Source organism: Podarcis muralis, chromosome 7, assembly GCF_964188315.1.
Source record: "Podarcis muralis chromosome 7, rPodMur119.hap1.1, whole genome shotgun sequence".
Classification (NCBI taxonomy): domain Eukaryota; kingdom Metazoa; phylum Chordata; class Lepidosauria; order Squamata; family Lacertidae; genus Podarcis; species Podarcis muralis.
Window position 1 is genome coordinate 77,725,486 of NC_135661.1, and position 23,232 is coordinate 77,748,717.

At 45.9% G+C, this 23,232-nt stretch overlaps 1 protein-coding gene across 4 annotated transcripts in view; it reads right to left on the reverse strand.

Annotated features, from left to right (window-relative positions):
• Positions 1–7,738, reverse strand: part of PHLDB3 (pleckstrin homology like domain family B member 3) — a 39,212-nt gene extending 31,474 nt beyond the window's left edge. For 2 of the 4 annotated variants that reach the window (XM_028742407.2, XM_028742408.2), the window contains exon 1: positions 7,148–7,509. The gene's annotated coding sequence lies outside the window, so the exon portion shown is untranslated. Of the gene's footprint in view, positions 1–7,147; positions 7,511–7,561 lie in introns of those variants that run through there. The other 2 variants (XM_028742406.2, XM_028742405.2) reach the window with 2 other exon arrangements.
• Between the last annotated feature and the right edge of the window lie 15,494 nt (positions 7,739–23,232).

The following is a 23,232-nucleotide window of genomic DNA, read 5'->3' on the forward strand; positions in this document are numbered from 1 at the left end:
GCTGCTAACCCTTCCCAAACATGCCTCCTCCACGGCTTCTTTTATATGGTAAGAAAGGTAAATTGTTTTATGCAAGTTCTTCTGTCAGCAATCTCGCTCAGTGCCTCACCCACAATTAGGTGGGGCCCGCCTTATTAAGTCCTGTTTTTCCAGAAGGAAGAAGTGGAATCAAACAGGGAGGAAGGAGACTGGACTCGGCAGAAACTACATGAAAATGGGGCAGAAGCCTGGAGTTGCGTCCAACATTAGTCATACTCAGAGAAGACCCATTGGAATCAATGGGCATGGCCAATTCAGCCCCAGTAATTTTTTAGCAGCTCCGCTTAATTGAATACAATCCCTGAGTCTTAGAAGCCCTCGCGGGGTGTTCACACATTGCATTCTTTGAGTGTACAATCTGTGCATCTGGATACATAAATAGTTATTGCTATTATTATTATTATTATTAATTTATTTATAGTCTTCTAAACCACCATCTCAATATGATTTACATACGAGTCAATTAAAAGCAGTTAGAAACACTGGTTTAGTTGAGATTTGTGCGTTGTAGAGGGTTGGGCTAGATGACCCTCGGGATCCCTTCAGTCCTATGATTCTATTAAATACATTTAAAACAAGACTACAGCCCTAACAAATGGGCAATCATGGTAAAGACCCATTTATCCAGCTGAGAAAGCCTTTCTTAGCAAAACTGTTTTTAATAGTTTCTGGAAAGTGCAGATAGCAGCCACCTGTTGTTATCTCAGCAGGAATGCTGTACAGTGGAACATCGGTTTTTGAAAGTAATCCATTCCGGAAGACCTTTAGACTTCCAAAACATTAAAAAACTGAGGATCAAAGGGCTGTTGGCAAATTCAATTGAAAAAAAATTGAAGCATTCACTTCTGGGGTTTTGACGTTCAGCTTCCAAAACGTTCGACAGCTGAGATGTTCGAAAACCGAGGTCCCACTGTACCACAGAACAGGAGCAGCCACAGTAAAAGCCCTGCTCTGAGTCACTGTGGAGCGGGCTTGCCATTTCCAATTTGAAGGGTGTATAAGGCAATCTTTCAAGTAACCTGGTCCTGAGCTGAATAGGAACTTGTATGTCAGCTGAACTTGACACACTTGTACAGTTTTTCACATGTGTTCCTCCACATGCTCCTTCTTAGCTCATCTTTTTCCTCCCTCTCTTTCCTCAGTGGCAAGATACCACAACTCTAGAGCTGCAACAGTATCCTTTGCACGTGACTATGGCTCAGAAGCATCTTTGGCCAACTCTGATTTGATCTACATGCTGACAGAGCATTTTGTTATGAAGGATTAAAACTGGCCCCATGTTGTTTGCATGCGTGGCAAAGGTATAAATCCCTCTGCTTAAGAAACAAGGGGAGGCGGTGTTTGTAGGTGACTGTTTAATCTGTCCCGTTGGCTTGAGTATAATTATTCTTATGAGATATTGATTTATCCTTTTCTTCACCTCACTTTTCCGAACAAAGGGCCCTCAAGGCAGCTTAGAAAGGTAGCAACATCATACATACCGTAAACCCATTTACAAAAGCACAGATACCAAAATGAAAACAAAGAACAGTTTGCAATGCAGGCTATGTACACGCCATACGTTCAAATTGCATTTAAGGCACATTTTTCCATCAGTATCCTGGGAAATGAAGTTTGTCAAGGGTGCTGGGAATTATAGTTCTGTGAGGTGGAGCTACAGTTCCCAGACTTCTTGGCGGAGGGGGGGAATGTGCTTTAAATGTGCAGTGTTGTGCGCAGCCTCAGATAAGGTGGGTTGGCAACTAAACAGGAGGGGGAAAACCAGATTATCTTGCTCCTGAGCCTTGAGTGGCAGGTTGAATTGCAGAAAGAAGGCAAACCTTTCACAGGATGAAGACTTAGCATTATCGCCTGCTAACGCCTGCAAATTAAGGCTGCAATCCTAACCCCAGTTAGCTGGGAGTAATTCAGTTGGTCTTACTTCTGAGTTTACAAACAATTGCAGCCTTACTGCCTCTAGGCTGTCTGAAGCATCAAATGACTTGCGTATGGACAGTGCAGAGAAAATAAAAGTAATGAGGCGTCTGTCAGGACAGCAAAAATTACACATCAATAAATAAGGAATATTGTCAGAATTGTGCTGTGCACTGCTGAAGAAGGCACAGGAGCAGGACTAAATTGGAAATCTGGCAATTCTAAGTGTTCTGGTGCGAAAGAGCTTGTGCTAAGCTCTCAAGAACCGAGAGGAGTAATAATAATTTTTAAATATTTGTTTGTTCATAGTCCACAAGGAAATTGCCTTGCAGACTATTTAAGGAGAGAAAAAGGGTCCATAGCAAACAGGGCCCTTATCCTGCTAGGTTTCTGCCTCATATCTGACAAAGAAGAAGCCTAGAGCCAGGCTTTTGAATTTTGAATTATGGTGCTGGAGGAGACTCTTGAGAGTCCCATGGACTGCAAGAAGATCAAACCTATCCATTCTGAAGGAAATCAGCCCTGAGTCCTCACTGGAAGGACAGATCGTGAAGCTGAGGCTCCAATACTTTGGCCACCTCATGAGAAGAGAAGACTCCCTGGAAAAGACCCTGATGTTGGGAAAGATTGAGGGCACAAGGAGAAGAAGACGACAGAGGACGAGATGGTTGGACAGTGTTCTCAAAGCTACCAGCATGAGTTTGACCAAACTGCGGGAGGCAGTGGAAGACAGGAGTGCCTGGCGTGCTCTGGTCCATGGGGTCACGAAGAGTCGGACACGACTAAACGACTAAACAACAACAACAACAGAGCCAGACTCTCTAGGTCAGCATTTCCCAAACTCGGGTCTCCAGCTGTTTTTGGACTACAATTCCCATCATCCATGACCACTGGTCTTGCTGGTGGGAGTTATAGTCTAAAAACAGCTGGAGACCCGAATTTAGGAAACACTACTGTAGGTGAATATCTCAAAATCTAGAAGGGTTCAAATAAAAAAAGAAAGAAATCCTAACAAATACTCTTAAAACACACACACAAACACACACTCTTCGTCATAACTGCAATAAAAACTGCTTTGCCCCCTTCCCTCTCCAATTCATTTTCCTTTTGTCTCTTATCTTTCAGATGGCAAGCTTGTGAGCAGGCACCATGGTATTTTAAGCAATCACATGAAACCCATTCTGGAAGGCTTTTAAAACTGAAGAGCAGGTTAATAATAATAATGCTCTAAATAAACAAACATAACCCAAAAGGGGCCTTTAAAACTCACTGGAAATTTGGCTCATTGCCTTCTCCTGGAGTCTTAAACGGCACCCCTTGGACTCCCTTAGCCCTTGGAAGAAGGAAAACCCACCATCCAACCTTATTCTGCTAAACCCGCAGAGAACGAGTGTTACGTGTGCTTGCTTTTGCTTTGGCTGTTGCTCGACAGAAGACAGCTTGGTCAATTAATCATGTGTCTTGTTGAATGGGGTCCTCACTCATTAAATCTGCATGCATTTGCATATCAACTAACACAGCCGTCCAGATTTTCCTTTTTTAAACACATCCCAGTTTACCAGCGGTGCATCCATCTATCTGTGTGTCACAGCACATCAAGCGTCAGAAAGGATTTCCTTCTGCATAAGAGAGAAACTTGCCTGCAACGCATGGAATTGTGGAACTAAAAGGGACCTGTCTGTGGTCTTCTCACTGACATCTGGCTGGTGACTGTGAGAATAGGTTGCTGGACTAAATGGGCCTGATCCAGCAAACTCTTCTTACGTTCTTTTGTAGGTCCAACTAGGGAGATCCTAGCTGATTAAGAACATAAGAATAGCCCTGGCTTGGGTGGCCAATGTCCCCTCTATCTAGTTTCCTGCCCACTCAGATGCCTGTAGCAAACCCTCAAGCAGGACGTGAGCACAACAGCATCTCTCCCCTCTTGTGGTTTCCAGCAGCTAGCATTCAGAAGCACGACTGCCTTCGGTTGTGGAGACATTGCACCGTCATCGTGGCTAGTAGCCACTGATAAGCCTTCTCCTCCATGAATCCGTCTAATCTTCTTTCAAAGCCATCAGAGCGATTTCCGTGTTTCACTGTGTACCATGTGCTTTCGTCATTGCAAGGCCACCCACTCCTGGGGAAAATGGGACATTGCTTTCTCCCACTTGCCATTTCCAGCAACTGGCATTCAGTGCCATGTTGCCTTTGACAGCAGAGGTCAGAGCCGATGGCTGCATTCCCAGACCCTCCAAGCATCCCTATTTTCCAGGGACAGTCCCGGATTTACAGAAGCCGTCCTGGTTTCTGTTTGATTCTGGAATGTCCTGCTTTGCCTTAGAATATCCCTGTTTTCATCAGAGAAAAGCTGGAGGGTATGGAGTTATGAGACCCTCCCAAGTCAAGGAGATAACTAACTATACAACCTTTTAGAAGACAGCTGAAAGCAGCCCTGCTATAGGGAGGTTTTCCGATGTTCAATGTTTTATTATGTTTTTACATATGTTGGAAGCTGTCCAGAGTGGCTGGGGCAACCCAGTCAGATGAGCAGGGTATAAAATAATAAAGTTGTTGTTATTGTTGTTGTTGTTGAATAGGACGTCCCTATTTTCATCGGAGAAATGTTGGAGGCTGTCATTCCCCTTGTAGGGGGCTGCATGTCAACTGTGGACAAGGCCAAAGCCAGTGGTGGGCAGGGGTACCCCTTTTGCCACCCCTTCTCTCTTGCCCCTCCACATCCACTGAATGTCCAGGGAAAGGCCAGATTGCACTTAGAATCATAGAATCATAGAGTTGGAATAGACCACAAGGGCCATCGAGTCCAACCCCTTGCCAAGCAGGAAACACCATCAGAGCACTCCTGACATATGGTTGTCAAGCCTCTGCTTAAAGGCCTCCAAAGAAGGAGACTCCACCACACTCCTTGGCAGCAAATTCCACTGTCAAACAGCTCTTACTCTCAGGAAGTTCTTCCTAATGTTTAGGTGAAATCTTCTTTCTTGTAGTTTGGATCCATTGCTCCGTGTCCGCTTCTCTGGAGCAGCAGAAAACAACCTTTCTCCCTCCTCTATATGACATCCTTTTATATATTTGAACATGGCTATCATATCACCCCTTAACCTCCTCTTCTCCAGGCTAAACATGCCCAGCTCCCTTAGCCGTTCCTCATAAGGCATCGTTTCCAGGCCTTTGACCATTTTGGTTGCCCTCCTCTGGACACGTTCCAGTTTGTCAGTGTCCTTCTTGAACTGTGGTGCCCAGAACTGGACACAGTACTCCAGGTGAGGTCTGACCAGAGCAGAATACAGTGGCACTATTACTTCCCTTGATCTAGATGCTATACTCCTATTGATGCAGCCCAGAATTGCATTGGCTTTTTTAGCTGCTGCGTCACACTGTTGGCTCATGTCAAGTTTGTGGTCAACCAAGACTCCTAGATCCTTTTCACATGTACTGCTCTCAAGCCAGGTGTCACCCATCTTGTATTTGTGCCTCTCATTTTTTTTTTGCCCAAGTGCAATACTTTACATTTCTCCCTGTTAAAGTTCATCTTGTTTGTTTTGGCCCAGTTCTCTAATCTGTCAAGGTCGTTTTGAAGTGTGATCCTGTCCTCTGGGGTGTTAGCCACACCTCCCAGTTTGGTGTCATCTGCAAATTTGATCAGGATGCCCTTGAGTCCATCATCCAAGTTGTTGATAAAGATGTTGAATAAGACCGGGCCCAAGACAGAACCCTGTGGCACCCCACTAGTCACTCTTCTCCAGGAGGAAGAGGAACCATTGATGAGCACCCTTTGGGTTCGGTCAGTCAGCCAGTTACAAATCCACTGAGTGGTAGCATAGTCAAGGCCACATTTTACCAGCTTCTTTACAAGAATATCATGGGGCACCTTGTCGAATGCCTTGCTGAAATCAAGGTAGGCTACATCCACTGCATTCCCTTCATCTACTTGTCAGAGGTCTGAGCTGAGCACTTGCAAAGAAGCTTCCAAAATCAGACCGAGGGCCATATAACATTTGGGCATGGGCTGCCCACGCCTGCCATAAACTAACAGTGGAGTACAACATAAGGGTTTGGCTGCACTGACCTGATTTTTGCTTTACATCCACCCATTATTTTGCTGTACATCCCCATTAAAGAATCCTGGAAACTGTAGTTTGTTGTGGGTGCTGGGAATTATAGCACTGCAGAGAGTACACTACAGCTCCCAGGACTCTCTGCCAAGTGCAGGAAGTGGTGCAAGAGTATAGTGCAGGAGTCAGCAAACTTTTTCAGCAGGGGGGGCGGTCCACTGTCCCTCAGACCTTGTGGGGGGCTGGACTATATTTTGGGGGAGGGAAATGAATGAATTCCTATGCCCCACAAATAACCCAGAGATGAATTTTAAATAAAAGCACACATTCTACTCATGTAAAAACACGCTGATTCCCGGACCGTCTGCAGGCCAGATTTAGAAGGTGATTGGGCCGGATCCAGCCTTAGTTTGCCTACCCATGGTATAGTGTGTACACTGCACCAGACAAGCAGGAAAGATCCTATTCTGGTTCACGTCCAACCCCACTTCCTTATGGCGCAACACCAGTGAACTTTTCCCTGTACCTGGCACACTCTTGATCTTCAACCCCTCCAAAATTAACCCCTTTTATCACCACCTAAGTGATACAAACACACACCAGGTCCTAATGTTTCCAGGAAAAGCACTCCCACTTGCTTCTAAAATCAATCCCTTTCCACAACCCATATTTTGAGACCCTTCTTGCGTACCGTAGAACTGACGCTCTTCACCTCTGCATGCACACACCCCAATTCCTATATGAAATCCCCCCATGGTGTTTGCAGACTTCAAATCCCACAAACAATCCGTGCACAGATGGAAAGTTTTGTCACAGTTCAAAAAGAAAGAGAAAAGTTGGCTTCCATCAGCTTCCCACCATTTCAGATTCTTTCAGTTTGTCCTGAAAGTCATTTTAGCCTTGATTCCAGAAATTTGGGGGGGGGGGGGTAAGCCCCCTATTGCTGGCCCTTTCCTGCCCCTCTCCCCAAATTTAAACTTGACTGCAGGGGAGCAGGCAAAATGCCCCCATTTGGAGAGAAAACAAACCCAAAAAAACGACAATAATAAGCACATTTGCTCCCTCTTCCTCCCCAGGGGGAGGAAAAAAGCCACACAACCTTCCCCACTAACCCAAGGTCAACACTTCTTGACACTCACTTTCCTTTGGGCCTTGTCACTCCGGGGGTGTAGGGAGGGGGGATCTGTCCCAAAGCAAAACCTTCAGTTTCTTGGGGTGGCGGACAGGGTGACCCCAGCGCCTGGGTCTTCAGTCAATTCCAGGAAAAGAGACCACAGATAAGTGAAAAACAAGATCCCAAGTTTGAGGGCGCCCCCAGTCCAAGCAGATGCTGTCCCTTGTGATCCCAGATAGGGGAAAATGATGGTGGCGATGATGATGATGGGTGTCTCTCCCAGGTTGTCCTAATGTCCTTCCTGGTTCCCTGAGTGTCCCTCCCTTGCTCCGCCCCCATCCTGGATCGTTCCCTTGCCTATGTCACCCAGCTCCTGGCTTCCTCTCTGCACCACCCTGGCTCCTTGCTTAACTCTAACAGCTAGCTGCCTGTCACTCACCTGGATTGACGGGGAGGCTTTCCCCCCGATGCTCTCGGGCTATTGGACAGAGAGGACCCCCTCCGGCTCCAAGGCGCGCGCGGGCGCGCAGACCCCTCGTGCGCTGAGCTGCCGGAACGGCTTCTTCTGCTGACTTTCCGCTTGCAGTGTCGAGCCTGCAAGCGGTTCGCGCTCCTGCCTTCCTGGTGTTCAAACAAGTTTTACAACCCTGCTCGCTGGCTTTGGCTTTTGCTTTGGAAAAACAAAAGCTGTGACATCAGAGGCCGAAAGAAGCGGGGCGGTTGGGGGGGAGCACCCGGCCTGCAGGGAACCAGCTTTGAGATAGTGAAACCAGGAAAATCCCATGAGTGCAGAAGTTTGAAGCTTTCCCAGCTGAGAGCAGCTGCCCCTTTTATTATTACGAATGTCAGTGGGAGTTTTTTCTGGGAGAAATGGTGGGGGAACTCACCAGAAGTTAGTTAGTTAGTTAGTTAGTTAGTTAGTTAGTTAGTTAGTTAGTTTGCTTGTTTGTTTTTGTTTGTTTGTTTGTTTGTTTGTTGCGGGGGGCATACACACCCCGTAGTGGCTAAGTGTAAGATGTGATTAATAAACTCAAGCAGACAATGATCTGGATTAGAAATGGCCGCAACTTTATTGATTACAGATATAAGTGGATTTTTGGTTCAGGCATTGGGTTCCAGCCCCAGCAGACAAAAGATAATTATTATTAAAATTTTAAAAGGTAAGGGAACTCAGTTCCCCCGAGTTCTGCTAAAAACAACAACAACCCCTGACTATTATTATTAACAGCAGCGGGACTTTTAATAAAATCTACCATTCTTTTGTTCCTTCCAAGCTGTGCCAAAACCCTTTTATTTCTTGGTTGTTTTCTTTTTTATATATGATCGGTTTTTAATTAAAAGTTTCAGAATACAATAAAAGCAAAACAATAAGAATTGGAGAGAAAGAGCACGGAAAAAGAAAGAAAAGAAGAAGAAGAGGAGTAAAATACAAAACCCTCTATGAAGATTGTATCTTTACTCTTCACACAAAGGGAGGCAGGCCATCCCAGCTCACATCTGGGCACTTCCCCCCTCTTACTGCAGCCTCCCACCCTGGAAGATCCTCTCTGCCGTGCTTCTCACACATTCTATGAGTCTATAACTTGCTTGGCAGGCAGACGTTCAGCAGGTGAAGCTTCTCTTGTAGTGGAACATGTCATTGGTATGACCAAGCCTCCCAAGTTTATCTCCAGGCATCTCCAGCACAAAGATTTAGCAGCAGCTGTCCATTAATAAACTGCTTGGCAGGAAGATGTTCAACAGGTTAAGCTGGTTTGTTTTGTTTTTGCAGGAAGAGACTGTAGTTCAGTGGCAGTGTGAGTCTTTTGTATGCCTAAGTCTCCCAAATTCAATCCCTGGCATTTCCAGTTTAAAGATCATTACTTCAGAGAGTTGAGGGTTAGATTGCAGGGATAGATGATGCAATGCACTCTGGACGCTGATGGACTCCAACTCCCATCAGCCCCAGCCAGGATGGTCAATGATCAGGGTGACGGGAGTTGTAGTCCAACAAAAGTCTGGAGGGCACCAGGTTGGCTATCCCTGCCGGGAGAGTTCCCAGCCGTCTGCTAGAGGCAGAGACCAACAGTCTGCCTGACGCTATGGCAGCTTCCTAAGTTCAAAACCTTTGGAGTACCTCTCAGTCTTGCCGTTCCCTTCGCTCCACAGTGGTTAATTTCCTAATGAGACAGATGCCAATTATGCCAGGGCAGAAGGTGGTTTGAAAGCAACACCCTCTCATTTACTCACCTGTCCCTCCCCGTCAGATTGCTGCTGGCAGTTTTGCACAGTGATGCACGGGGGAAAGGCACTCTGTCTGTGCTCAGAGACACGCTTTCAGTCATTATGTCTTACTGATCATTTACACCCATGAAAGCCTGCTTTGGTGGGATGCCAGCACAGTCCTTAAAATACACAACAACTCATAACCAGCGTAGTGTAGCAGACTGAGTGTTGGACTAGGACCTGGGAGACCAGGGTTCAAATTCCAGCTCAGACATGAAACTCACTGGCTGACCATGGCCCAGGCACTTTTGCCTCTCAGCTTAACCTACTTCACAGGGTTGTTGTGAGGATAAAAACAGGTCTTTTTTTCAGCTAGAACTCGCCAGAACTTGGTTCTAGCACCTCCCAGGTAGGTGCTATTGCCATTCTAAGAGAACAAAGAAAGTGTTCATAATGAGTTCTGGCACCCCTTTTTCTAGAAAAATAGCACCGGAACCAAGTTTGCCATCTTTAGCTCCATGGAGGAAAGGCAGGGATGCAAATGTAATAAACAAGCAAGCAAACTTTTGGAGAGGCAGTGTGGTGTAGTGGTTAGAGTGTGACCTTGAGCCAGTCACAATGTCTCAGCCTAACCTTCCTCCCTGGGCTGTTGGAAGGATATAGCAGGAGGGGAGAAAGAGCTTTGTTCATCACCTTGAGCTCCTTGGAGGAAAGGTGGCATATAAATGCATTAATAAAAAGAAAATTAAAAATTCATCCTGATTTCTTTGCAAGGCGATTAGACAATGTGGTCTATTTAATGAGCTGGTTTGTTTGCAAATGGCAGAACCACGCATGGCCCATCTAATTCAGCCAGTTCCCTGTAAGAAACCTGTAAGCAGGACTTGAACACAAGAGCACTCTCACCCCTCTGTGGTTCCTGGCAACTCAGGAAGCATTACAGCCTCCCACTGTTTGAAAACCTTGCCTGGATTCTACCACTTCAGACTAGATCATATGGCGGGGGAGTGGCATGTTGGAATTGCTCATCTATAGGGTGGAGGGCAGAAAACATACATAGAAAACTTGCGTGCTGTTACGCTTGTCCTTGGCATTTTGGTTTTCCAGATGGACAAGTTTTTTGTGGTTTTTTAAAAAGAGAATAATATTTTTTAAAATGAGGGAGTATTCAAATATGCAGCTCCCAGCCACCCTAAGTAGTACAATCCAGGAAGTGCTGAACCACTTGATTCTGTTGATGGCAGAATTGGTAGCCTATTGGCTGAGTCTTGCAGCCTGTGGGAAATCGAGTTGATAAACCTCAGTGCTATAAATGTCTGTCAGTTTCCTGAAGTGGGTTTTCTGTGTGTGTACATTTTCAAGCTGTCTTCTTTCATTATATAACTCTTCTGCCAGAAGCTATATAGGGTGAAATAATATTTGTTCTTAGGCTTGGCACTTGGAAAGATTGACATGCAGGGATGGGAAATCTGCAGTCCTCCATACATTTGCTGGACTACAGCTCCCATCATCCCTGGCCATTGGCCATGCTGCCTGGGGGCTGATGGGAATTGGAGTCCAGCAGCAGCTGCAGGGTCACAGGTTCCCCACCCCTATTCTCAGGGAGAGGGCAGAGAGTAGAGTTTATTGGCACCCCACATTTAAAGCGCTATGTTCCACTTAAAACAGTCATGGGTTTCCCTCAAAGAATTCTGGGAGCTGTCATTTGTTAAGGGTGCTGAGACTTCTTGTAGCTCTGCAAGGCTTCTATTCTCCTTGCAGAGCTACAATTCCCAGAGTCCTTTAACAATGCATCCCTCTTTACAGGAAATCTGCGAACTGTAGCTCTGTCTGGGGAGTAGGGACCTTTAGAGCAAATCTGTGGACAGTGATGCAGGTAGCTTAGTGGTAGAGTGCATGTTTTTTGCATACAGAAGGTCCCATGTTCGATCCCTGGCATCTCCAGTTAGATGGATTCAGTAAAAACAGGGAACAGAGGCACTGTGGCTCTCGAGAACTTAGAATCAGAATTGCAGAATTGGAAGGGACCCCAAGGGTCATCTAGATTCTAGCCCAACTCCCTGCAATGCAGGAATCTCAGCTAAAGCATCCATGACAGATGGCCATCCAATCTCTGCTTAAAAACCTCTGAACCTCAGAGTCGTGTAGTGATTTCATACTCTTTATTGCAGCTTGTTAAACAGTGATTGAATTGCCTCCGAACCTCAGGCTTTTATATACATTATTTACACATTGAGTCCCATATGATTGGCTGATTCTGCTTCCCTCCTGGAGCCTGATTGGTCTTTTCCTGCAGGCCGATCAGTTGTTGCATTCTAGGATCCTACTTGCCTATTGTTCTAGGATCCAAGCTTAGTACATAACAACTTCCAAGGAAGGAGAGTCCACCACCTCCCGAGGGAGACTGTTCCACTGCAGAACAGCTCTTACCTGTTGGATCTTGTTGGACTACAGCTTTCATTATCCCTTACTATTGGTCATACACGCTGAGGCTGATGGGAGTTGGGAGTCCAGAGACACCTGCAGAGTCACAGGTTCCCCAACCGTGTGGTACAGGCAGGTGATGAGAAAGACCTCTATTGAAGAGTCACTGCCTGTCAGTTTATTAGGCAGTCCTGGACCAGATGAACAAGTCATCTGACCTAGTGCTTCCTGTGTTCTTTGCAGACTCATTGGGATACTATCAGAGTCTTGTTTGTTGTCCTTTCATGTTCGGTTATCTTGGTTCTCACAGCACGGTCCATGGCTAAAACCATAACACTGGCTGGTCAGGAAAACAGATTTGGGGCCATCACACCATTTTGGCTCCACCTGAGAAAATGTCAATAAAAGCAGGTCTTCTGCTGATACAGATAGATCGTCCTGTGGGACAAACACACACAGAGGGAGAGCACTCCGCCCTGTCTGCCTCCAACCCAGAAATAATACCTGAACAAAAACAGCCACTCCCCTCTGTCACAACAATGCATTGCACCGCTCGAGAAGCACGATGTCTTTGCAGACAGAGAAATCCTTCCGGCAGAGATGGAATGCTGGGTGGAACTACCAGCAGTCAGGGAAACCGGAATTGTCACGGCACCCGTGAATAGCTCTAGGTCCCTGTGTTGTTTTGTGGCGCATGTTGGCGCTTGCAAACTGTCATGCGGGGAACCCTAGAGAGGTTCCTTAGAGTTTTATCTGAGCGTTCCTAGGTGGGACATGGCAAACAAGCTTCTCTGGAAAACATTGACATGCCCCCCACCCACCCACCCTATTAACCAGCATAACGAAGAGGTTAGGGCATCAAGCTAGGAATGAAGAGGTGTGAGAAACAGCAAGCCAGCCCATGCAAATTGTTTAATGGAGGGGGGGGGCGCTTCACACAGCAGTTTAGCAAACCGCTCTGTCAAGTGCCTCCTCACTTCTTTAAAAGGGGTGGGGTTAGGGATGAGAGGGGAGGGGCTTGGGGAAAGTTGTGGGGAGAGAGGCAAGGGGCAGGTGGGGTGTAAAGCGGGGGTAAGTGGGGCAGACAGCAACGGGGTAAGTGCAGTTATCGAGCAGGAGGAGCAGCCCCAAGTTATTAAAAAGAAATATGATGGGTTGTTTGCAACTGTAGCCATACTAGAGCAGACCATTTGAAAGTAATGGAGGTGACTAGCATTTGATTCAATGCGTCTACCCTGAGGATGACTTAGTTGCCTGCAGCCCATTAGAACTATTTAATGCATTTTTAAATGCTTCTTCTGCTTGTGTGTTGTAGGGTTTCTGTACTGACTCTTCCCTCAGTGGTTCCTTAACCTCTTCATTGCCCACTCCTCCAAAATTTCTAGCTGTAATAATAATTTATTTCTTTTTTATACCCCACCCATCTGGCTGGGTTTCCCCAACCACTCTGCATGGCTCCCAACAGAACTAATGAAAAAACATCGGCCATTAAAAACTTCCCTAAACAGGGCAGCCTGCAGATGTCTTCTAAAAGTCAGATAGTTGTTTGTTTCCTTGACATCTGATGGGAGGGTGTTCCACAGGGCGGGCGCCACTACCAATAAGGCCCTCCACCTAGTACCCTGTAACCTCGCAGCGAGAGAACCGCTAGAAGGCCCTCAGAGCTGGACCTCAGTGTCCGGGCTGAACGATGGGGGTGGAGACGCTCCTTCAGGTATACAGGACCGAGGCTGTTTAGGGCTTTAAAGGTCAGCACCAACACTTTGAATTGTGCTTGGAAACGTACCGGTAGCCAATGTAGGTCTCTCAGGACCAATGTTATATGGTCTTGGCGACCACTCCCAGTCACCAGTCTAGCTGCCACATTCTGGATTGGCTGTAGTTTCCGGCTCACCTTCAAAGTTAGCCCCACAGTAAGCGTGCTGGCGAACAGGATCAGCCAGAACGCGAAAACAAGTGCTCAAAATGACAACAGGTACATGAAGGCAGAGACTTGCTTCCTTTTCCTCTCCATCCCACCCAAAAGCCTCACTGTGGGTTATCTCAACTCCACCATTTCCTGTCTCCTTGGAATATTTTGTCAGGAACTTTGAATTTAATCCCCTGCTGGGGCTGACCCCCAAACAGCACATCAGGCCAGACATTCCCGGCCCTTCTAAACCAACTCTGTTCCCAGCCATGGTGCATTACAGTCAATGATTCTCAAACTACCTTTCCTTGGCTCATCCCTGTAGTCCCTCCTTACCCGGGAAGTCCCAGGATGTAATAATTCCATCTGAAGATGGTGAGAGCAGTTTGACAGTGGGATCTCGTGCATCAAGCATGGACATTGGACCAGAGAGTCTACAAGATCTCCTCTAAGCCCGTGACTCTGTGATTCATGTAACATTGGCAGCTGCGTTTATCAATAATATCAATATTTTATTAAGAGAGTTTCAGTTTTAGAAAACAAAGTGGCGAAAGAAGGGGGGGGAGAGGGAGAAGAAAAGTGTAAAAAATAAGAAATATATAATGTGATGCAGTAGCTATAATCAGTTGCATTTCCATAGAGAATTATATAGATAGATGAATAATATTACTGTCCTAATACATATATGATTATTAATAATATAGCATATTCTGTATAAACGCATTCCAAATGTCAATATATTTATCTGGAAATGCCTATAAGCAGGATGCACGGATGTTACTGGCCCAGAGATAAAGTCCCTAGCAGAGAAGAATGGCAGATGAAGCTAATGGACTATGCTGAAATGGCTAAAATGACCGGAAGAGTTAGAAATCAGGAAGACCAAAATTTTAATAAGGAATGAGGAAAATTTATTACTTATCTTAAATACCATTGTAAAGAGTTAAAATCGTAAGTAGAGTTGGAATATCACTTGTAGTTTAAGGTTGAATTCAGGACATAATGGAAGAGGCAAAGGATTTGGAGTATCATAAAAGACGCGGGAGGAAATGATTAATAATAGGACCCACAAAGGGGAGGGTGGAAGTCCAAGAGATTCCTTGGAATCTTGTTTTTATGATTTACGTTTGATATACCTCTGTAAAATTTCAATTTGAAAAACCAAATAAATAAATTTTCAGAAACGTCTATAAGTCTATAAGCGATCCACTTATATGGTGCAGGTGTTGTCATGCCGTCAGTTCATTGAATAATGGGGATCAAATATTTATTCTTCCAATTCATCAATACCAGTCTCTTGGCCACAGTTTGGGCATGTCTTGTACTGAGTCAGACTGTTGGGTCCATCTAGTGATGCCTACACTGACTGGCAGCAACTCTCCAGGGTTCCAGGCTGGGACTCTCTCCCAGTCCTGCTTCCAAGATGCCATCGGGGACTGAGCCCAGGATCTCCTGAATGCAAAGCAGATGCCTTTCTGCTGAGCGACGGCCCTTTCCCAATTCATGGAAGTCCTGGAGGCGACACGGCAATCAGGGTCGTGACCCCGCTGCTCCTGTTCAACCATCCCAGTGGCAATGTGACTCACAGTCTGCAGAGCCCTGAGCCGCCCTTCGACTGAATGTTTGTGAGCCGATTGCCAATACGATACCCAGCAATGCTTTCAAATGCTTACCGCACCCCAGAAAGTTCACCAAGGGCATGAAGGTGACATCTGTCTCCTGCTGTCTCTCTCCACAATGCGTGAGGAAGAGGAAAATGTCTGGTCCTCTGTGGTATACTACCCCTGAACATGGAAGCTCCATTCCTAGCTGAAATATACTCGGAGTCGAGAGTGGATTTCATGCTCTTTATTCAGCTCATAGTGGTGAGGAGGAATGGAGGTTCCCCCACAATATCTGCTTTATATACATTATTTACACAATGGGCTGCATGTGATTGGCTAATTCTGGGATTCTCCTGTAGGCCAATCAGGTTGTGGATTCACTTCCACCTGGAGCTGGATTGGATGGCTCCTGCAGACCAATCATACTGCTGCATTGTTCTAGGACCAATCAGACTGCTGCATTTTGGATCCTATTCAACTCAGTACATAGCACTAACCATCACAGTAAAAGGACTGCTGGGTGGGGTGGGGGAGAAAGCTAAATTTCTCTAACCTGGGGATAGAGGAACTGTGGCCCTCCAGACTATCAACTAGCCATGATGAACATGTTCCACAGTGTCAGAAGTATTATACCTCTCCATACCAGTTGCAGGAAATCACCAATGGGCAGAGTGCTGTTGCTCTCAAGTCCAGCCTGCCAGCTTCCCACAGGCACCTGGTTGGCCAAGGTGAGAACAGGATGCTGGACCAGGTGGACCATTGGCCTGATCCAGCAAGTCCATCTTATGTTCTTACGTTGTTGGACTTCATCAGCTGCAGGCAGCGTAACTATTCCTTTAAAGCAGTAGCATGCCTTTTCAAACAGTCATGGCTTCCCCCAAAGAACCCTGGGTTGATGTACAGACCTTCCAAGTGACTCTATTTTCCAGGGACAGTCCTGGACTTAGAAGAAGCCATTCCGGTTTCTGATTCAATCCCAGAAGAATGTCCTGCTTTTCCTTAAGGTAAAGGTAAAGGGACCCATGACCATTAAGTCCAGTCGTGACCGACTCTGGGGTTGCGGCGCTCATCTTGCTTTATTGGCCGAGGGAGCCGGTGTACAGCTTCCGGGTCATGTGGTCAGCATGACTAAGCCGCTTCTGGCGAACCAGAGCAGAGCATGGAAACGCCGTTTACCTTCCCGCCGGAGCGGTACCTACTTGCACTTTGATGTGCTTTCGAACTGCTAGGTTGGCAGCAGCAGGGACCGAGCAATGGGACCTCAACCTGTTGTGGGGATTCAAACCGCTGACCTTCTGATGGGCAAGTCCTAGGCTCTGTGGTTTAACCCACAGCGCCACCCGCTTCCCTTTTTTCCCTTAGGACGTCCCTATTTTCATTGGACAAAAGTTGGAGGGTATGGAGTGTAGGGAAGGTTTTTTTAAATGTTTAAAATGTTTAATGATGTTTTTATATGTGTTGGAAGCCACCCAGAGTGGCTGGGACTACCTAGGGTGGAGTAAAATTGTTGTTGTTGAATAGGACTTCCTTATTTTCACTGGAGAAATGTTGGAGGGTATTGATGTAGTTTGTTAAGGATGCTGAGAGTTGATAGGAGGCCCCTATTCTCCTCACACAGCAGCATTTCCCACAATTCCATGGGAAGGCAGACGAACTGTTAAACCACTCAGATTGCTTTAGCTTCAGCAACAAACAAATCCAGTGATAGAGAGCCTGTGGCGGCGCTCCGGATGTCGTTGGACTCCAACTCCCATCAGCCCCAGCCAGCATGGCAATGGCCCATAGTCCCAGGGTTGATGGGAGTTGTAGTCCAACATTAACGGGGGGGGGGGGCACAGGTTCCTCATCCCTGTCCCAGGCCAACTGGTGCAGATCAAAGGTGGGAACCTTCATCCCAGGTTCTTGTTCCAGCCCCTGGGGAAATGAGACCCTGAAACAATTTCGCAAGGCATTGCAGGATCTCACCGCCTGGGCTGTGGGAAAAAACCAAAACATAACAGAAAACTCGCATCCTTCTCAAGCCAGCTACGCTGAGTTGATGGCAGATCGAAACATGCCAGATCTTGCCTGGTTTTGCTCTTGTTTCGCTGCCTTTTGGTTTCCCTTGGGAAATGGCTGGGAAACTCGGGCCTGTCTAGGGAAAGTTGTGCAGGTGGGGAAGAAGGCGGGGAGAGAAACAGCTTCCCACCAGCTTCTAGTTTATACAGTATATATTTATATAAAACCAGGCAAGGAGGCAAGGAGAACAGCCCACTCCCTTTCAGTATTCAGGCAAACAAATTGCCACCAAACACAAATGCAAACCTTGTTGATTTTACCTTCAGTTCCTTCATCACTACCCCCTGCACTTAATCTGGGTTTTGAGCATAAGAACACAAAAGCCTTCTGGATGAGGCCAATGACCCACCTAAACTAGCATAAATTTCCACAGTGGCCCGCAAGCAGGATTCAGGCACAAGAGCCCTCTCATTTAACTGGTATTTTAGAAGCACAGCTGCCTCCCATTGTGGATGCAGAACATAGCCATCATAGAAAAGACAGCCACTGTTCACTATTGCATTCTAATGGATTATTGTAGATTGCTTTTTTTTATATATAAGTTGTTTATTTTAAAGTTATGTTTTTATTATGGCTTTTGTTTTGTATTGGATCAGATTGTGATTAGGTGTGTGATCTTTGCTGTCTATTTTGTTGTTTCTCCCACTTGAAAACCTCCTTGCGTATAGTAATATGGAAAGGTGGTGGTATACAAGTTAAAAGTGAAATGAAACATAATCTTCAATGCATTTGTCCAAACCTCCTTTAACAGCCATCCGAGTTGGTGGTCATTTCTGCCCATCCTCCCGTGGGAATGAATGGGAGCCATGCTGGCAGGGCACACTTCTCTGCATGTTCAAAACAATCCATTTGTGAGATACAATCGGGACACCCCATGGGTGACAACATTGGGTGTTTCCACTGGAATTATGAAGCTGGCAGACAAATTCGTCTCCATGGCCAAAGCGGTAAAGTGGAGAAGGAAATAAAGTGGAAGAAGATTGGAAGAAATTTAAAATATATCTCAAAAACTGTTGTAAAATTGAGGAGTGCTGAGATGTTATGGTGTTAAGAAACAGAGAATTGCAGCTGTAAATCACAAGTCTAAGGAAATTATAACGAAAATGAGTCAATTAATTAAATAGAGGGTTGCTGAGAAAGGGTAAATACAAGGATGCAGAAAAAGGGAGGTATGGGGAAGTCCGGGAAGTAAGGTGAAGGAAAATAAGTTTAAGAAATTATATATGTTTATTTCTTTGTATGTTTTGTTTTGTTTTATTGTTTGTTTTTATTACATGTTTGGAAAATTAATAAAAATTATTTTAAAAAAATAAATAATAAAGTTAGAGAACAGAAGAAGCACTCCAAAGGATGCCGCACTGTTCAAAGAGAGCAATTAACGTAGGGTGCACAGTGCAAAACCTTGCTCAGATGTAAGTCCCACGCTGTTTAATGGGGTTTTGTTTGGGGTATGGATGAGTGTAGTGGAATAGGGTTTGCATTTTCATGTGAGATGACCTAATTCTTCACTGTAACACACCCGTCCTTTGAAAATTGCAGTTCTCAGAATTTTGTGATGCTGTTCTCCAACCAAAAACAGTGTACAGTGGTACCTCAGGTTAAGTACTTAATTCGTTCCGGAGGTCCGTACTTAACCTGAAACTATTCTTAACCTGAAGCGCCACTTTAGCTAATGGGGCCTCCTGCCGCCGCCGCGCCGCCGGAGCACAATTTCTGTTCTCATCCTGAAGCAAATTTCTTAACCTGAAGCACTATTTCTGGGTTAGCAGAGTCTGTAACCTGAAGCGTATGTAACTCGAGGTACCACTGTATAAAGATGCATACATTAGGGGGAAGAGTGCAGAAAAATGCATGTGCTAATGAATAGAAAACATGAATTGGGGGAGATTGCTTGATTGAACAATTGGGCAAAATTGCTTGCAAAAATGTGAATATTAGGATAAATGCGCAGTTTACCTTTCACAGAGCTACAATGCCCAGCAGCCTTAACCAGCTTCATTCCTAGGATTCTTTCAAGGAAGCCATGTGCTTGAAATGTTTGGTGTATATGTGACCAGGGCTGGTTTCTTAAAGTACAACCAATCCCTTTAAAAAAAAATGACAGTCCATTTATTTATAATGGTCTATTCTATGACCGATATTCAGAAAGAAACTTTGTATAAATATATAAAATAATACCAAACAAAGCAAAGCAGATGCCCATCACAATAAATGGATTGGTAATTGTATTGCCGGGCATAGAGAGCAAAATTGTGAATTTGCTAAAATTATTCCCTGGTAAAATTTACATGCTGCTCCACAATATTTAGCAGCCCTGGAAGATGTTGACGTGTTCTGATTTGAAACGAGTTTTGTGGCAAGTCCCCTCCCCCTTTGTGAAATGAAGACACAGGACACATTATTTAAGGTTAATGGGCATAAAAGGCCACAACTTTATTGATTACAGGAATTGGAAGGTATTGGCCTTAGGCATTGGTTCCTATCAACTACCCGGCATGGTGACAGGGAAGGGTTAACCACCAGCCGGGGGAGTCCTGCTGAAGATGTTGATGTGTTCTGATTTGAAACGAGTAAGTAAACACAGAAAGCATCCCATGGGCCTGGGAATCTCTGTAGAAAGGGTTAGATAAAAATGTTACATACATCACAACAAAAATAGAAATTCGTAAGTACATGAGTTAGCAATTCTGCCTCTCCAGATTGACAGAGACATTTATGTTGACAATAGGGGATTTTTTGGAAATTCCCCTCCAGATCTAATAATGGAAGAATATTTAAATACACTAGAGTAAACACAATAAAAAAAACCAACCCAGACTTTTTGTGATTTGGAAAGTAATGAGGAAATGCACTGATGAGTGTGGAATGGCCAAATGTTTCATGGGAAGATATGTAATGTTTCATGGGAAGACAGGAGTGCCTGGCGTGCTCTGGTCCATGGGGTCACGAAGAGTCAGACACGACTAAACGACTAAACGACAACATGTAAACACGCCACAAGCAAACCCAAACGAATGAACATTGTCACAAAACTGCCCTGTAATCTATTGAGCATTTGTTCTGACATAGTCTACTCACTGTGTAAGCTTTGTGCAAACAAATCAGGATGGGTGCTGAGTAAACAGGTCAGTGGTGGAACTGACTTGATCCACCTCTAGAAACTGGAGGTGCCTGGAAACTGGAGAAGTTTCTTTAGGTCTTAGCTGGGCTGGCCTCTAAGTGCAATTCCGGCTATTATATCAATGATGTGGCACCTAGGAATATGGATTATTTTCCCCAGCCCTGCCCACATCTGTCATGCAGGAAACTAAGCCTGTTTTGCTTTGTATTCTTGCATTCTGGCATGTTCTTGGACTCGGCCCCAGAACCTCTTATCCATGGCAGGAGCCACCCTTAAACATGTGAAGTAAAGAACATTGTGTTTCTGAGCATACACAGAGTGTGACACCCCCCCCCCACTACTGAGTAACCAAGAGCCCCTGAATGGTTAAATATCAGGGGATTAAGGGATTCACGGAAGAGACTGGAACTTGCAGGCAGGCTTGGGCTGCAGTGGCGTAGCGTGGGGGTTGCAGGGGGGGCCGGCCGCACCGGGCGCAACATCTGGGGTTAGGGCAAATCCACAGGTTAGGGGGCGCAAATCCACGGGTTAGGGGGCGCAAATCCATGGGTTAGGGGGCGCAAATTACTTGCCTTGCCCCGGGTGCTGACAACCCACGCTACGCCACTGTTGGGCTGGGCCTCATTACGTCACCATTTAAATTCTTAACCGCAGCTGTTGACTTAATGCTCCCCTCTTAACCAACAAGATATCTGTAGAGAGAGAATGGTTTAGCAGTGGTGGAGTGTCAGTGGCCCGCCAGATGTGACTGGACTCCAACTCCCATCATTCCTGGTTATTGGCTCTGCTGGCTGGAGCCGATGCGAGTTGGAGTCCATGCAGTTCTGTTGCTTGAAGCTACAGCAGCAGCACAGATGGGACTTTTACTCTCTCTGGTGAGCCCCTGAGCAGTCCAGCAACCACATCACTCTGTACAGCTGGAAGATCAAGGGGCAAAGTATCCAGCTGCTGATAACAGGAACTAAGGGCAGTGGGGCACCCTGGGACACAGGAGGGTGCGGGGAGAACAGAGCAGAAGAATCATATCCAGTCAAAACACCGCAACTCTAGGGTTCATTAGGTCAGGCCTGGTTGTACAGGACAGTCTGCAACAGGGCTGGGAGGGGTTGAGGGATAGGAATCATAGAATTGTAGAGTTGGAAGGGACCTGTGGATCTAGTCCAACCCTCTAAAATGCAGGAATATGCAGCTAGCCCGTATGAAGATTGAACCCACAACCTTGCCATTATCAGCACCACATTCTAACTAGCTGAGCTAACTGGATACTACTTTGTTGTTCTGTTGTTTTTTTTACTAGTGCCCAGAATGGGTTTATTTTATCCAGTTTTTGTTCTAGAGTGGTACCTCGGGTTAAGTACTTAATTCGTTCCGGAGGTCTGTACTTAACCTGAAACTGTTCTTAACCTGAAGCACCACTTTAGCTAATGGGGCCTCCTGCTGTTGCAGCAGTGCCGGAGCACGATTTCTGTTCTCATCCTGAAGCAAAGTTCTTAACCTGAAGCACTATTTCTGGGTTAGCAGAGTCTGTAACCTGAAGCGTATGTAACCCGAGGTACCACTGTATTGCCATCTTGTGCTTCCCTGCAACTCCTTGGTCCTTGGAATCACCTTAGATCAAAGCCATGGAAAGCTAGTTGTGCTGCTTTTGGGAAGCCCTCTTGCTCATCCTGCTGATAGGGGCCCAGGATCTCTGCCCCAATGACCTGCCCAAACTGTTTAGGTTCCCTGAGAGAGAGAGAGAACTCTGAACACGACGCAGTGGAAAAGTCAGAAGGGCTCCCTCTGTGCCCCACCCCTTTAAACACTTCAAACACAACATCTAGCAGCAAGCAATACGTTCCACATTCTACCCACAACTTCTGGAAAACCCCAAGGCTGCAAGGAAACCCAAGCTGGAAAACCCCAAACAGCACAATAGCATTTTAAAATGAAACAGTCAAGCCAGGGTCAAGTTGTGATCTGGCAGCTTTCCACCCCAACAGTTCCTTTCAAGAGCCCCAAACACAGAGATGCTACAGCTGCTACATCCCCTCCTCTGCTTGTTCCTCCCTCTGGTTCCCTTAACCCAGGCTTCCTCAACCTCGGCCCTCCAGATGCTTTGAGACTACAATTCCCATCAACCCTGACCACTGGTCCTGCGAGCCAGGGATCATGGGAGTTGTAGGCCAAAAACACCTGGAGGGCCGAGGTTGAGGAAGCCTGCCTTAACCCACCCACCCATTTCCCCTGCATACTGGGACCACAGCAAGGTGTTTGATCCAGACGTTGATGCTTGTTTGTTTTTTGTAGATTTTCTGTTTCTGGATGCTCCCAAGTCAATATTTGAGAAAGGAGAGGAACAATATTCATGCAAAACTCAGTCCCGGATGAGGAAGCAGAGTGCACATTCCGAGAACCATGTCTCTGCTCATATTTGCAGACAACCACCTGCCCCCATGGCAATTTCATCTTTAAAATGCTTTTTTGTTTTTTAAAAAAGTAGTCGTCAGAAGATCCAAACAATGCCCTGCAAAGTGTGGTTTGGGCCTTTCAGACAAGCTACCGGTAACTGTTATTGTTAAAAGTTTCTGGCAAGTCACCCCAGTGAGCAAACAGTACTATCTAGCGGTTAGAACTTGCAACTACAAGCCAGCACAAGTCTCTGAGCTGAGACTTGTAATGGCCAAAGATTATTATTTCAGCCCCTTCAGTATGAACAAGGGTGCATCAAAAAAAGAGAGTGGTCTCTTCTTCCAAGGAGCTTACAGTTACAACAGAGATGGCCACCAACTTGGGACAGCTTTAAGAGG